This window comes from Pipistrellus hanaki, assembly GCF_964339955.1.
Source record: "Pipistrellus hanaki genome assembly, chromosome: 16".
Taxonomy (NCBI): Eukaryota; Metazoa; Chordata; class Mammalia; order Chiroptera; family Vespertilionidae; genus Pipistrellus; species Pipistrellus hanaki.
This window is the reverse complement of record NC_140518.1, coordinates 48,067,315-48,082,623: the sequence shown is the minus strand read 5'-3', so window position 1 is coordinate 48,082,623 and position 15,309 is coordinate 48,067,315. Positions and strand designations below refer to the sequence as shown.

Sequence of the window (15,309 nt, the reverse complement as noted above, 5' to 3'; positions counted from 1 at the left end):
GTAGTGTCTTATACACAGAAAAATGCGGCATTTGAAAATTAGACTTCACAGAAGCACAGCTTTTTTCTTCTTCTGGACAGAAATAGGTATCATTTAAAAATTAATAGAGCATATTTTAACTGGTCAGACCTGACATTATAGGACAGAGTTACTGCTCTAACTAAAATATTTTATGAAAGTAAAATTGGTCTAAGTAGCAACATGCAGTTAGACCTCCAGGGGAAGCCCACATACAAAGACAAGGAAGCAGTGTGTGTGGTCATTCCGGAACGAGGTGTGGCCACCCTCTCATCCTCCCTGAGCCTGTTCCTTCCACCAGGGCACAATAAGATGCAGTCGATGCCCTGCAGGTCTCATCCAGCTCCAGCCTAACTCTTCCTGTCCCCAGAGACTCCAATGGCCAGGAGTGGGAGACAAAACACCAAAACCAGATAAAGCTCTATCCTTTCAGAGGAACAAACTGAAAACGCACTTTAAAATACACCAATAGCCCGGCTGGCATAGCTCAGTTGTTGAGCGTCAACATAGGAACCAGGAGGTCAAGGTTCGATTCCCGGTCAAGATACATGCCCAGGTTGCTGGCTCAATCAACAGAGTGTGTGCAGGAGGCAGATGATCAATGATTCTCTCTCGTTGATGTTTCTTTCTCTCCCATTCTCCCTTCCTTTCTGAAATCAACACAAATATATATATATTTAAAAATACATCAATATTGCCATGGCTGGTGTTTCTCAATGGTTAGAGGGTCAGCCTGGGGTCAGAGTTTCAATTCCTGGACAAGGGCATGCACCTGGGTTGGAGGTTCAATCCCCAGTCTGAATCAGGATGTACACGGGAGGCAACCAATCTATGTGTTTCTCTCACATTGATGTTTCTCTCTGTCTCACTCTGTCTCTCCCTCTTCCTCCCTCCTTTCACTCTCTCTAAAAATCAATGGATACCCTTGGGTGAGGGTTAACTAACTAAAATCTATACATATAAAAGCCCAAATGACTGGCTGGTAGCTATGACATGCACTGACCACCAGGGGCAGACGCTCAATGTAGGAGTGGAAACCATAGGCATGGAAACATAGAACATGAATCTCGGAGGGAAGCAGGTGGGAAGGGAGGGAAGAGATTAACCAAAGATCTTATATGCATACTAGAGGCTCAGTGCATGGACTTATGCACCAGCCTGTACCCTCTCGCAATCCAGGACCCCTTGGGGATGTTGGGGTCTGCCTGCTGCTCCTGCCTGTTACTCCCACTATACCAGTTCTGCTGCGCCTGCTGTGGGCTCACACCCAGTCAGTCCCAATAGGGAGAGGCTCGTACTGCCTCAGTGGTGCTTGCTATCTGTGAGCCCTGCATCTGGTGCCTGTTGGTCAGCTAAGCACTGAGCAGCAGGGAGCAGCTCCTGCATTGAGGATCTGCCCCTGGTGGTTAGTGCACGTCATAACGACAGGTTGGCCAGTCGTTCGGTGTAGAGAGCACCAGGGAAGCACATGGGCCTTTCTTTCATTTGTCAGCTGAATCCAGAGTGGTCCACAAACCCTCACCTTGGAAACACATTCTGACGAAAGGCAGAAGTGTTATCAGCTTGACCTTCATTTCAGCCCAGCTGCCAAGGGGTGGGTGGGTTTTATTAGGTAAATCCAGCCAAACACCAGGAACAAATAGGAAAGCTTCCTATTTGGGGTATAAAATAAACATGCTGCATTCGCTCTGGGTCACTGTCTCTCCATCAGAAGAGGGCAGTGGTCCACCTGGTCCCAGCTTTTTCCTTCTATCTCTGTGTCTGTTTCTTTCTTTCAATTTTCTCAATCCCCAGCTGCCCCTACTCAGGAGCTGAACCTGCTCTCCTAGCTGCGCTGGACATGGAAAAGAGAAATATTTACAGTTCAGTCACTTAGGCTTTTATATATATAAATTCTAGAGCCAGTTTTCTATTTCAAGATATAAAAACATTAGTGTTTGATTTCACAGGTGTCTATTTTTTAACTAAAATACTGCTAATTTTAGAAACAATTTTTGAAATAGCAGTGAACAGAGTATAGGACAAGCATATGTTGTATAATAGACAATGTTTTTTTCTTTTATTCTTATTTATATTTTCTTTTATTATTGACAGCATTACAAATGTTTCCCATTTCCCTCCCCCTTTACCTCCTTCCATCCAGCTTCTTCCTACCCCAACCCCTAAGGTCCTCACCACCCTACTATTCATGTCCATGGGCTATGCATATAAATATATAAGTTCTTTTCTTAATAAAAAAAGTAACAGAGTTTGAATCCAAATGATTTTGAAGTTTTCCTTTGGGTTCAATTGGGTCATAAAAGGTATCTTTGTGCTTCCAGATCCATATTATGTTCTCTCCCCTCCATTTATTTTCCTTCTAGCCATGTCTTTTCTCTTCCTGTGATTACAACTCTTACTTGAGTTTCCATCATGTCATTACATACTGGAGGGTTTGTCTCTGTTCCTTCATATATTGAAACCATTCATTACACATTTGCAAAAATATTTTTCCTTGGACACTGTTTCTATCAAATTATCCCTTCAGTCAAGAACTTCAATCTTGTTGGGACCCATATTTTAGTGGTTCATTCACTTGTCTGTTCATTCAACAAATTTTATTGAATGTTTACCTCGTGCTAGGCACTGTTCTATGTACGGAGGATACAATAGTGAGTAAAACAGACAAAGAAAATCCTTGCTCTTATGAAGCTTATATTTACTAACTAGAATCCAGTGGACCCTTCATTCTCTACCAACTATCCTATATAATAAAAGGCTAATAGGCAAATCAACCAAACAGTGGGACAACCGGTCGGTATGATGCATACTGACCATGAGGAGGCAGAAGCTCAATGCAGAAGCTGTCCCCTGGTGTTCAGTGCACTCCCACAGAGGGAGCACCCCTCAGCCAGAATGGGCTCATGGCTGGCGAGTGCAGTGGTGGCAGCGGAAGTCTCTCCTGCCTCCACCTCAGTGTAAGGACCCCTCGGGGGATGTCTGCCGCCATGGGCAGTGTCCAAGGGGTCCCAGATTGCCAGAGGATGCAGGCCGGACTGAGGGATCCCCTCCCCACCCCCCTAAAACATGAATGTCACGCATGGGGCCTCTAGCGTCTAATAAGACTCTGCCAACCTTCCCTTTTTCTGTTCTTTCCATGTCTCCCAGTTCCTTCCTCACCGAGCAGCAGTTGAGTTACCCTCCAACACAGGTTCTTTGAGCCCAGCAGACTCTGTTTCTTACTCCATTCCTGCTCTCCACCATGTTCTCATCCTCCCACAGGGTGTGTGCCTTCGCTGGTCCTCACACATGGGATACCCTCTCTCCTCTCATTCTCCACATTTTGGCTCAAATAGCACAATGAGTATTTTCCTCTCTAACAGCTCCTCTGAGGTCTTCCCTGTACTGTTCTCATTTACACTTGATGGCGAACCCCTTTAAGTAGTCACAAGCTGTTTCACAGGGCTTCGCTTGCTGCCTCCAGATGAACAGATAAATACGAATACTCCAAACTCCGATCGGGTCAGCGAGGCAGAGCAAAGCGAGTGCTGGGCCAGCAGCAGGGGATCTGGTTCTCTGTGGCTGTGACCCCCAGCATGTCACCGTGAGCACCTGGAGCACCTCACAGCGGGACACCTCCCTCCCCGAAAGGAGGCGGTTTGACCAGGAAAATGGGTGGTCTATCCAACCTCCCTTTCCATTCTTCAATTCTATTACTTTGGATTCTGCAATAATGATTTTTTAATAACAGCATTCTTTTTTAAATTAGATTTGTTGGGGTGGCATTTATTGTTGATAAAATTATGTAGGTATACAATTCTGTATATTGTATTGTGTGTTCACCACCTCAAGTCTCTTTCCATCACCATTTATCCCTACTGCATTCTCCTTTACCCCCCCCCCCCCCCCCCCCCATTTCCCTCTGATAATCACCGTGCTGTTGTCTGTGACTGAGTGGTTTTTCTGCCTCACACTCTGATACAGTTTAAACTCTGTGCCAGTGCTGGGTCCAAGGCCACTCAGCAAATGTCCCAGGGTGCCCCTAGTCTGCCTGCCACCTGCTTGGTGCTCACACACCTTCCTGGGGTAAGGAGCTGTTAGGGGGAGGCCAGCAGAGTGTATCAGACTCAAACAGACCGAGATCTGACCATGTGATGGGAGGGCGCTGCTCTGCTCGCTGTGCGGGGGAAGATGGCCCCCATCCCAGAGCCACACTATTCAGTCTCCCAGAATCTGCCAGGAGCCCCATCTCAGCAGGGCAGAGTCCCCAGGAGTTGGGAGGACAAGGCTAATGGATCTCCATTAAAGAGAAGTGCAGGTCAGGTTTAGGGGAAGCTGGAGGGAGTGGCCCCCACTCCAGAGCCATACATCTGAGGTCAGACTCAGATGAGAGCCACCAGGAGCCCAGCCAGAGAATTATTGAAGGGGGAGGGGGCAGGAAAATGGGTGGAATGGATCCCGCCCCAAAGCCACACAACTCAGTCACTGACGTCCCCTGAGTCTGGCCAGACCTCCACACCTGGGCCAGGCAGCTCAGTCCTCAGCAGGGCGCAAGCTCCACCGGGAGGGGGGGCAGGGGTCAGAGTGTGGGGCTATTGCTTCCGCCACGGCTGATGCTGTAAGGAGGGGCGTGCTCACTAAGAAGGGTGGCATCTGCAGTATGGGGAAGTGACTCAGCACCGGGATCCTGGTGGCTGCCCCTTTAGGGCTCTCCCCAGAGCCAAAACCCCAGTTTCTCTTCACAGGACTCTGGTCTGCTCTGCCCTCACGCCTTCCAACAGAGCCCAGGTGAATGGCGTAGAATATTTTGTGTGTTGGCCCTTTAGGAAGGCACCTGCATCTCCAGCAGACTCCCATCTCTCCAGAATCCTCACTGGCTTTCACAGCCAGAAGTCTTCTGGGCACCTCTTCTCAGCTCTGGGGCTCTGGGCCGGGGAGCCCTGTTTGGGCTGACACCCACACACTTAGGGGGAACCCCTGCAACTGAGATATCTCCAGAACCTCAGGCACTGCACCTGGGAACCAGGCTTGCTACCAGCCTCGATGTGGCTGCTTCTGCAAATCCTTATTATAAACTTCTCTTCCGCTGGTTTTCCATCAGTTTTCCAGGTTGCTTGCTCTTTATTTTAGTTGTAATTCCAGTTTGGTCCTGGGAGGAGGTGAGTGTAACCCCCCTCCTCTGCTGTCCTAGGACCCCTCCTCTCCCTGGTTAAGTGACTGGCTGTGGCCTGTGTCCAGGGCCACCTGGACCTCCTCTGCAGCCCGCTGTCCATGCAGTGTGCATGTGGCTGCAGGGAAATCATTTTTAAAGATGTTGGAGCTTGTTTTCTATAGTGTTTCTGAGGAAATTACTAACGGCTTCAGTTATATGACTACTTCAGATCTTATTGGTCTCAGCTTAGTTCCAAGTATCATGACTTTCTAAAATTCTGTATTAAATACCTAACTTCTTGTATTTTCCCACATTTAGCACCAATTATTTTTCATTCTTGACCCACAATTTTTAATGCTGTTTTCCACGGCAACAGTGAAAAAAGTGCCAGGCTGAGTAACTTTATTAGGACTCCCAATATAAAATAAACTAACACATCCTGAGTGGTTCTTGAAGAGAATTACTGAAGAAGCTAACCAGTTACCACAGAACCAACTATTGGCATGTCAATCTGATTCAAGGAGATGACTTCATACAATGTCTGTTTAATCAGGCACCTTTCATGTAGATTACCACTACTGAGAAATAAGTAAGAAAGGGCTTACTTTATAAAAGCATAAGGTGGTTCTGTCTGTAATGCACCGACATTTTCCAAAATCTGCCCGGCTTATCCTGAAACTGAAATGCCTCTCACTTATTGCCCCAAAGAAAGAAGAATATGAAGGTGGAAAGCGGCAGGAAGAGTTTGGAAACTTTCCTTGCCGTCTTTGCCCCAATTTTTCAGGATTCTAAGACCTCGGTTAACAAAGAAAAGCCACTGGCTGGTGCTGCTTGAGAGCTAGAGTGTTGGCCTGCACACCAGAGGGTCACAGGTTCGATTCCTGGTCAAGGGCATGTAGCAGGGTTTCAGATTTATTCCCGCCCCCAGATGGGGCACGTGCAGGAGGCAACCAATCAATGTGTCTCTCTTACATCCATGTTTCTCTCTCTTGCCCTCCCCCTCTGTTTCACTCTCTCTCTAAAAAAAAAAAAAAAAAAAAAAAAAAAAAAAAAAAAAAAAAAAAAATCAATGGACAAAATATCCTCACTCCTTGGGTAAGGATTAAAAAAGAAGAAAAGCTATCTCAGTTCACGCCTAAACTCCTCCCTTACTCTGGCAACAAGTCGGACAGACTCTGGACACACACCTGAGAAATGTCCAAGCACTTAACCATTTTTAAAAGACTGATGAGTTGTGTGTTCTGAGGCAAAATTCTCAGGGCTACTTCATTTGTATCATTACACTTTTTTACTCTCCTAAAACCTTCCAAAGCCAATCAAGTTATCTCCAAATGAACGTACCCAGAGCACTTAACCTCTGGACCCCGTCTTGTTTACCATGCTATCTTTCCTGTCACTCTTCTTTCCCATAATCTTCCCCAACTGAGCCTTCTGTGTTGTACCCATCCACCAGCCAGATTCTCCCCTCCAAATTCCACCTTCTTTCAGAATTCAAATGACTCAGTGAAGAATTAATACCGCTCTCCCATGGACCAGGAAGAGCCCCACGGGCAGTGGGGGAAGTGTCTGGATGGAGGCCGCGTGGGAGCGGATTAGCGGGATCAGTGAGCTCTCCAGGGCCCAGGAGAGCTTGCCAAGTGCTGAGCGCTCTGGGAAGGCTGAGTGCTTGCCTGCGCCCTGCCCCTCCTCTCTAGGTCTTAGGACATCACTAAACATCACCACCCCCCCAGGCCAGACGAGTGTCCTCCTCGTATTCTCCAAAGCTGGAGGCCTCCCTCTCCCACGAGAGCCCTCTGAGGTCACTTTCACCCACTTACAGAAAGGGAAACTTCATTGGGCTCAGGGAGGTTAAGCTCAAATCACAGAGTTTACGATAAAGCCAGGACTAACACCACATTTCAACTGTCCTTACACCCCAGGGATGGGACAGCCTCTTGAACAGCCGGCCCCTGTGGGAAAGCACAAAGGCTCTGGACCCGGTGCTTCTGGTCCAAATCCAGCTCCGTGCCTGTGTGACCTCGGCGTGTCTGCAGCTCAGGGTCTCAGCCTCCTCACCCCGCACAGCTGTGAAGGAGCACAGGGACCAAGGACCGGCCGCTGCCTCCCAACAGACACTGCCAGCTCTGTCCGGTGGAGGGCGCTCCACTCCCTGAACAACAACACTGGTGATGGAGCGATTGAGTCCAGGTTCAGGCAGAAGCCAGGCAGATACACCAGGCACACGGGAAGGACTCCTCTCGTACACAGAGCAGCCAGCTTTCGCTGGGAAATGTGAGAGAGGACAATAAACTCGAGAACAGACACCTCCCAGTCATTAGAGTGGGCCCAGCCTTACCCTCAGGCTGCTGCAGGGTACCCAGAGGGGGTGCCGGCGAACTGTACGGTTCTGATGGGCGTGCAGAGTAACAGAAAGATGGGATCTGACCAAGTCCACGACAATGGAAAAAAGGTTCTCCTGACTAATTCCCTGTTTCTGAAAACCCTCCTAACCACCTGAAATGATCACCATGATGACGGAATTAGAGTGAAATCTGGGAAACCGCTCCCACAGGACGCGGATGGGGTCTTCCCGGGGGTGTTTTGCGGAAATTTCAATTTTTCAAATAGTTTCTTTTCTCCCCAGCATAGTGCAAGACTTACATGTAAACTGTAACTCCTAGACTGTATGCACCAGTAGGAAAGGAAGGAGAGGGTGGGGGTGGGGGGTGGGGAGCGGAGGGGAGGGAACCTCCCGCAATGCAGAGGTGCTGGGCCCTGGAGGGTCAGAGCCCAGTGAACCCCTGCAGTCCTGGCTGCTTCACCGCCGCCTTCGGGGCTGTGAGGGATGGCCACTTTGGGGCCTCCTTTGGGGCCTCTGAGGGACATATTACCATTTTAAGGCAAGAAAGCAGAGAGGCACTTGGGAAGCCCTCTGGAGCATCACAGAACACTGCGTCCCAGGGAGTGGGAGAGGCGCTGGGGTCTGACTGCATATGCAGCACAATCCGCGCCAGGAGTGGAGAGCGGAGGCATTCAAGGCGGAGAAGGAACATGGGAATGTTCACATAGCTCAACCGCCAGGGGACCGGCCGGAAAGGGAGCAGCATGCGGAAAGCATCTGGCTCGCGCCTTCTGGCCCAGTTTGCTGGGGCCTCCAGGGCCTTGGTTCTAACCGGGTGGGCGGGTGCAGGGCTCTGCGGGGCATTTGGCGATGTGTGGAGGTGTCTTGATTGTCACACCTGCAGGGCTGCTCCTGGATGGGGCCAGAGGGACTGCCAGACATCCTGTGACCCAAAGGGCACCCCACGAGGAAGGAGCCCCCGCCCAGATGCCAGCAGCCGAGGGGAGGAGCTCAGTTCAGCAGAAGTCGGGCTCCTGGCTCTTAGCTGGTTCTGGTCCCCTCACCCAACAGTGAAGATCCGCTGAGAGCAGCCCAGGGAGCCCCGCCTTCAGCGAGGCCACAGCAAACATTCCAAAGCTATGGTTTCCTCCGGTCTCGAGACGCAGACCATCCCATTAGCCTGGACTCCTTCTTGGTAAATAAGCAAAGGGCAGGTTTCCACCCAGCATCAGAAGAAAAGTGGCAAACATATTTATTTATCCCATAGCAGGAGTCGTTCAAAGAAAATAAGAACCAAGAAGTAATAAAACAAAACCCAAATGAAAAAGAACATTTGCCATCGCTAACCACACCATCTCAAACCTGTACGCAAAGTTTAAAACTGGAATAACTTGCAGAAACTAGGACACTGCACAAAGTGCAACCTGCAGCAGGAAACAGCGGCAGGCCACTAAGCAGGAGTGCAGGCCCGAGAGAGGCTCCGACCTGGGGCTACCCTGGGACCCAGCGCTGAGAAGCAATGCCGGGGCAATGCTGCCGCCAAGGCTCGGCGCAAGCAGGCCTCCCACCAGCAGGCCTCCGGGAGGGACGGAGGGACGGAGGGACGGAGGGACGACCACTCAGCAGCACTAGGCCTTCACTGTGGCTTCAATCAGGGGCTGAGCATGAATGAGCCAGGGCGGCAGAAACGGAGATGGAAAGAAAACACTTGAAGAATTTTCTCTACAGAAAAAGTTTTACGGTAAAAGATCTCCTAAAGAGTAAGAAGGAAGCTTTATTGGAGAGCCAGACGACGCAGTGGGGAAGGACAGTCTTTGCAACAAATGGTGTGAAGCAAACTGGATATTCACATGCAAAAGAATAGCATTGGGCTTTACCTTACACCATGGACAAAGATTAACTCACCACAGATCACAGACCTAGATATAGGAGCTAACACTGTGTAAGTCTTGGAGGAAAACAGGGGAAAGCTGCATGACATTGGATATGGCAATGAATTCTTAGATATGACACCAAAAACACAGGAAACAAAAAAAATGGACTACACCAAAATTGAAGCAGGGGTCTTCAAACTACGGCCCGTGGGCCACATGCTGCCCGCAGAGGAGTCTGATCCTGCCCGCCAGGTTTTTTGGGCAGTGAGCGCAGCCGAGGTGTTACAGTAGGAATTAGTAGTTCATATAGTCCGGCCCTCCAGCTCTCTGAGGGACCGTGATCTGGCCCCCACTTTAAAAAGTTTGAAGACCCCTGCTAGTGCATCAAAGGATGTAATCATCAGTATGAAAAAGTTCTTTAAAAATATCAAAAATCAAGTTCCATGTCACCCAACAATCCCACTGCCGGCCGCATTCCCAGGTCATGGACAGCGGGTCTCACAGAGGCTCATTCTTCACGCGGCCATGGAGCGGAGGTCACAGCGGGCACGTCGCAGGGTGACGAATAAACAAGAGACGCTGAGTCATCCGTGGCATATTACTCAGCCTCACAAAGGAAGGGCATCTGACACACCGCCACCTGGCTGGACCTCACGAACACTACGTTGAGTAAAATTACCGCGACCCAGAAGGAAAAGTATTGAATGTGAGGTGCCAAATGTGCCAAGGTCATGGAGACAGAAACAGGATGCTGGCGGGAGCACACTGGAGAGTCACTGTTCAGTGGGCATAGGATTTCGGTTCTGTAAGATGAAAAGAGTTCTGTGGAGATGGATGGGGTGACAGCTGCATAATGTGAATGAACTTAATGACATGGAAGTGTACACTTAAAACGTTTAAGATGGCAAATTTATACTAGTGTATTTTGCCATAATTTTAAAAATGTGACGAGGGGAGAAACCAAGATGGCGGCATAGGGTAGACACCTGAATGCAGCCTACCACAAAAAATTTGAATTTAGAACTGGAAAACAGAGGAGGCATTGCACTGAAGCGCCGGACGGCTAGCTGAGAGGAGGCTCTGCCATCTGGGAAGGAGAGAGAAGGCACGCTGACCTCAGGAACTATGAAGGAAGAGAACTGTGTGCACGAAAAGGCGCTGGCTTGCTCCCGGTGCAGGGAGAGGAAGGGCCTGACCGAGATTGCCGCTGGCTTACTCCCAGCGCGGAAAGGGCGGGCCAGGCTGAGTTCGCTACTGGCTTACTCCCAGCGCACACAGTTAGAGAGCGGACAGCTAAGGCTTGGCTGGCTTTCTTGTTCCAGAGGAAAACAGAATCAGCCTATTGCTCTGATAGACGGCCCCAGACAGGGAGAGGCCAGACTGTCAGGCAGTGGGCAGAGATCTCTCGGAGGTGGGTGAAGCCAGAGGCCATTACTGCGGGACTTGGGGAGGAGCCGAAGGGAAAACAAAGTTTGTCTGCACCAACCAGAGACTCCGCCCCATCTCTGGCTGAGCACAGAAGCTCTCCCAGAGGCTGGCTTTCTCTAAGGAGGGACTGGCCAGAATCCAAAGCTTGTCTGAGAGGTGTGCGCGCCTGTAACCAATCTTCTAAAACTGTCCATGAACAGGACTTTTCTAAGGCGAGACTGACAGGGAACCAAAGATTGTCTGCGCCACCCCAAGACCCCGCCCTATCCAAAGGGAGTACAGAAGCCCTCCCAGCTAAAACACTGCTGATCCTCACAGCCAATTGGCTTGGAGATCAACGCTTCCCAGTGATACCAACAATAAGCAAGGCTTAACAACAAGACTGCACACACAGCCCACAAAGGGCTACACCAAGACTGTCCACCACAGATAACTGGGAAGGCTGTGCTACTGGGCTCTACCAGAACACCTAGCACACAAAGCTATTCCATCAAACCAGGGAAACAACTAAAATGCAGACAAGAGGAAGGACACAAAGGAAGGAGATGGAGAAAAAGAAAAGATTGGACATTGAGTTCAAAACTACAGTTATAAGGTTATTCAACAATATCCTAAAAAAGGCTGATAAAATAAATGAGACCTATGAGGATATGAAAAGAGAGCAACTAGAAATAATAAGGGATCAACTAGAAATGAAGAAAACATTGTCTGAAATAAAAAATATTATACAAAGTCATAAACACAGACTGGAAGATCGCAAGAATCAAGACAAAGATTTAGAACACAAAGAGCCAGAGGACACTCCTCTGCAGAAGCGAGAAGATAAGAGAATCCAGAAAGTTGAAGATAGTGTAAGAAACCTCTGGGACAATTTCAAGCGAACCAACATCAGAATTATGGGGATTCCAGAAGAAGAGAGAGAGCAAGGTACCGAAAGAATACTGGAAGAAATAGTGACAGAAAACTTCCCCCACCTGGGGAAATAAATAGACTTACAAGTCCAGGAAGCCCGCAGAACCCCAAACATAAGGAATCCAAGGAGGACCACACCAATACACATCATAATTAAAATTCCAAGAGCGCCGGGACCAGTTTGGCTCAGTGGATAGAGCGTCGGCCTGTGGACTGAAGGGTCCCGGGTTCGATTCCGGTCAAGGGCATGTACCTTGGTTGCGGGCACATCCCCAGTGGGGGGTGTGCAGGAGGCAGCTGGTCGATGTTTCTCTCTCATCGACGTTTCTAACTCTCTGTCCCTCTCAATTCCTCTCTGTGTAAAATCAATAAAATATATTTAAAAAAAAAAATTCCAAGAGCAAAAGACAAAGAGAGAATATTAAAAGCAGCAAGAGCAAAGCAGGTAGTTACCTATAAAGGAGCACCTATACAATTGTCAGCTGATTTCTCAACAGAAACCATGCAGGCCAGACGGGAATGGCAAGAAATATTCAAGGTGATGAATAGGAAGAACCTACAGCCAAAAATACTCTACCCAGCAAAGCTATCACTCAGAATCAAAGGACAGATAAAGAGCTTCACAAATAAAAAAAAGCTAAAAAAGTTCATCACCGCCAAACCAGAATTATATGAATTGCTGAAGGGGCTTATTTAGGAAGAGGAAGAAGATAAAGATAAAAATTATGAACAACAACTACATAACTATCAACAAGTGAATCTAAAAACCAAGGGAATTAAAAAATCTGATGAACAATATTAACTGGTGAATATATTATAATAGAATCAGAGGTATGGAAGGGGAGTGGACTGACGATTCTCGGGGAAAAGGGGAGTGGAGGTGCGGGAAGAGACTGAACAAAAACTGCACCTATGGATGGGGACAATGGGGGGTGGGGAAAGGACAGAGGGTGGGCTGGGAACCTGGTGGAGGGGAGCAATTGAGGTGGGGGGAAGAGGAACACATTTGTAATAATCTGAACAATAAAGATTTATTAAAATAAATAAATAATTTAAAAAAATATGACGAGGAAAACAAAGCCAACACCATAGTGCAGGAGGAAACTGCAGACTTTCTATTTACTTGGACAGCAGCATCTCCAGCCTCATGCTCCATCCCAGTTCTGGCCGTCTCTGGGCCATCAGCCGGGAGACCGAGCTCGGAAAGGAAGCGTGTACCAGGTGTGCTCGGGGCTGGGGGACCAGATATGGAAGGTGCAGAGCCCCAGGGTTGGGGCCACCCTCACTCCTAGGCCTTCAGGGGGGGCAGCAGGTGAAACCAGATACAGATGCACCCATACAGAAGCTGTGGCCTCTGTTGAGAGATGCCCCTAAGCCCGTGAGAAAGAAGGGCTGCCCTTCCTGCCCATGGCCTGGCTCACGCATCACACACACACACACACACACACACACACACACACACACACACACATCTGGGGAGTGCAAGAGTTAGGGGACACCTGCACTGCTCTCAACAATGACATTTTTTTTTTTTTTTTTTAAAGAGGAAGGATAGCCAAAACCGGTTTGGCTCAATGGATAGAGCGTCGGCTTGGGGACTGAAGGGTCCCGGGTTCGATTCCGGTCAAGGGCATGTACCTTGGTTGTGGGCATATTCCCAGCGGGGGGTGTGCAAGAGGCAGCTGATCGATGACTCTCTCTCTCATCGATGTTTCTAACTCTCTATCTCTCTCCCTTCCTCTCTGTACAAAATCAATAAAATATATTCTAAAAAAAAAAAAAAAAAAGAGGAAGGATATTAGCACTAAAGTACAGGGATACAAATATAAATAAAGAGCCAAAATGGAGGGAGGGAGGGAGGGAGGGAGGGAGGGAGGGAGGGAGGGAGGGAGAGAGAGAGAGAGAAAGAGAGAGAGAGAGAGAGAGAGAGAGAGAATCCCCATCTAGAGACGTCCCCAGGCCAGGAGGAGGGCGCCCAGGCATGTCTGTTACATGCCAACTGGGAAGCTGCCTGTGAGCCTTCCCAGGGGCAGCCCCGGGCATTTGACTGTGTGCACAGCATGACCGTGTGCCCAGCGCAGACCCTAAAGGACCACCTCCGCCCTGACTTCCGTGGCTCTCAGCACAGCCTCCCGGCTCTAGCAGCTCAAACCTCAGAGGCACGTGGGCCACCTCGAGGCTCCGACCTTTCAGCTAAGTGCTACCCCCCCCCACCCCCCCAGCTCAGACTCGGCAGGTGTCCTGGAGCCAGCCTCCTTCTCCAGAAAGTCCAGGGACTGCTGTGCCTTCTCCTGGGGAAGTGCCTCCGGGAGCTCATGCCTTCCCCAGTTCCTGTCAGACCTCCAAGTTCAGCTGGATTGGCCACTCCCTACACAAAACCCCTCATTTTAACTTATTTTAAGCTACAGGCCTAGCACGCTGCTCAGCGATTTCCATGGTTTTCTGTGTCCCAGTCTGCCCCTTGGAAGTGGAGCACCATCACCACGCCAGCTCCTGGCAGAGCCACTCCAGCCCCCCATACCCTCCCCACAACTTACCCTGAGGTCGACCCCCACCCCTGCCTGCCTTGCCCTTGGAGTTAATGCCCACACAGCAGCCAGCGGCATCTTTTAATAATATAGCCATAAAAATGGCGAATACAGTAAACTTCATGTTGGATTTTTTTTACCACAATTTAAAAATTTTTTAACGATTACTAATATTTAAAAACATAAATCAGATCATGTCAGCCCTGCATGGGCCCTGCAAAAAGTGGGTGCTGCCTCCTGGGCGAGTGTAGAGGCAGCGACAGAGCAAGGACAGTCCTCCCTGTGAGGCTGCCAATGCCACACAGCTCTGCACACCGTCCCAGCTGCTCCCGGGAGACCCGCTGCGGTGGCACAGAGCTCCCAGCATTGTGTTACCTTCGACCATGTTCAGGCTGATGTGGGGACAGCAGCATTAATAGAATTAATCTCGCTTACTTATAAAATGCTTGAGAATTTCCTAAAATTCTTCAACACCAAATACCTAAAATCATCTGTTTTGTCCCATTTCTGGAACTTATTCCTGAAGGATTGCTTTTAAGATAGTTGATATAAATCCTAGTTTTACAGAAGTAGTAAATAATACTTGTGTTTCTATAGTTTAAAAGTTTAGACATCTTAACTGAAACATACTAATAATTAAACTTACGTTAGATGCTTTGAGAAGTGGTAGCCCATAGTAACCATAGGTTTAAGGGCCCAGTAACTTAGACACCTAATCTCAACACCTCATCTTTCATCCAGCCTTCTCTTCTTTATTCCCGCCTGGAACCTCGGTGGGACGAGGGCAAAGCCCGTGGTGTCAGCGGCTCAGCAGCCAGTGCAGGGGCCAGTCTGACTCACTCTGACCCGCTTCCTCTAGGAACAATGCAGGAACGCCAGGCACACTGCCCCACCCGCCCAGCAGACCCTGCCCGCCCCCACGTTTCCGTGCTCTGGCACCACTGACGCCATGAGGGAGGGTCAGGCCGCTCCCGGCACCACTGAGCACCGGTGCAGAAAGGGATGCTGTGACAAAGTGCTCCTGTCCCCAGGGGCGGCTGCAGGTCCCCTCACTCCACCCACCGTCCCAATACTTCAGACACATTGGCTTCTGGCCAA

At 49.3% G+C, this 15,309-nt stretch overlaps 1 protein-coding gene across 6 annotated transcripts in view; it reads right to left on the bottom strand.

Annotated features, from left to right (window-relative positions):
- Positions 1-15,309, bottom strand: part of SPECC1 (sperm antigen with calponin homology and coiled-coil domains 1) — a 212,778-nt gene that overhangs the window by 163,117 nt on the left and 34,352 nt on the right. The window lies entirely within an intron of this gene.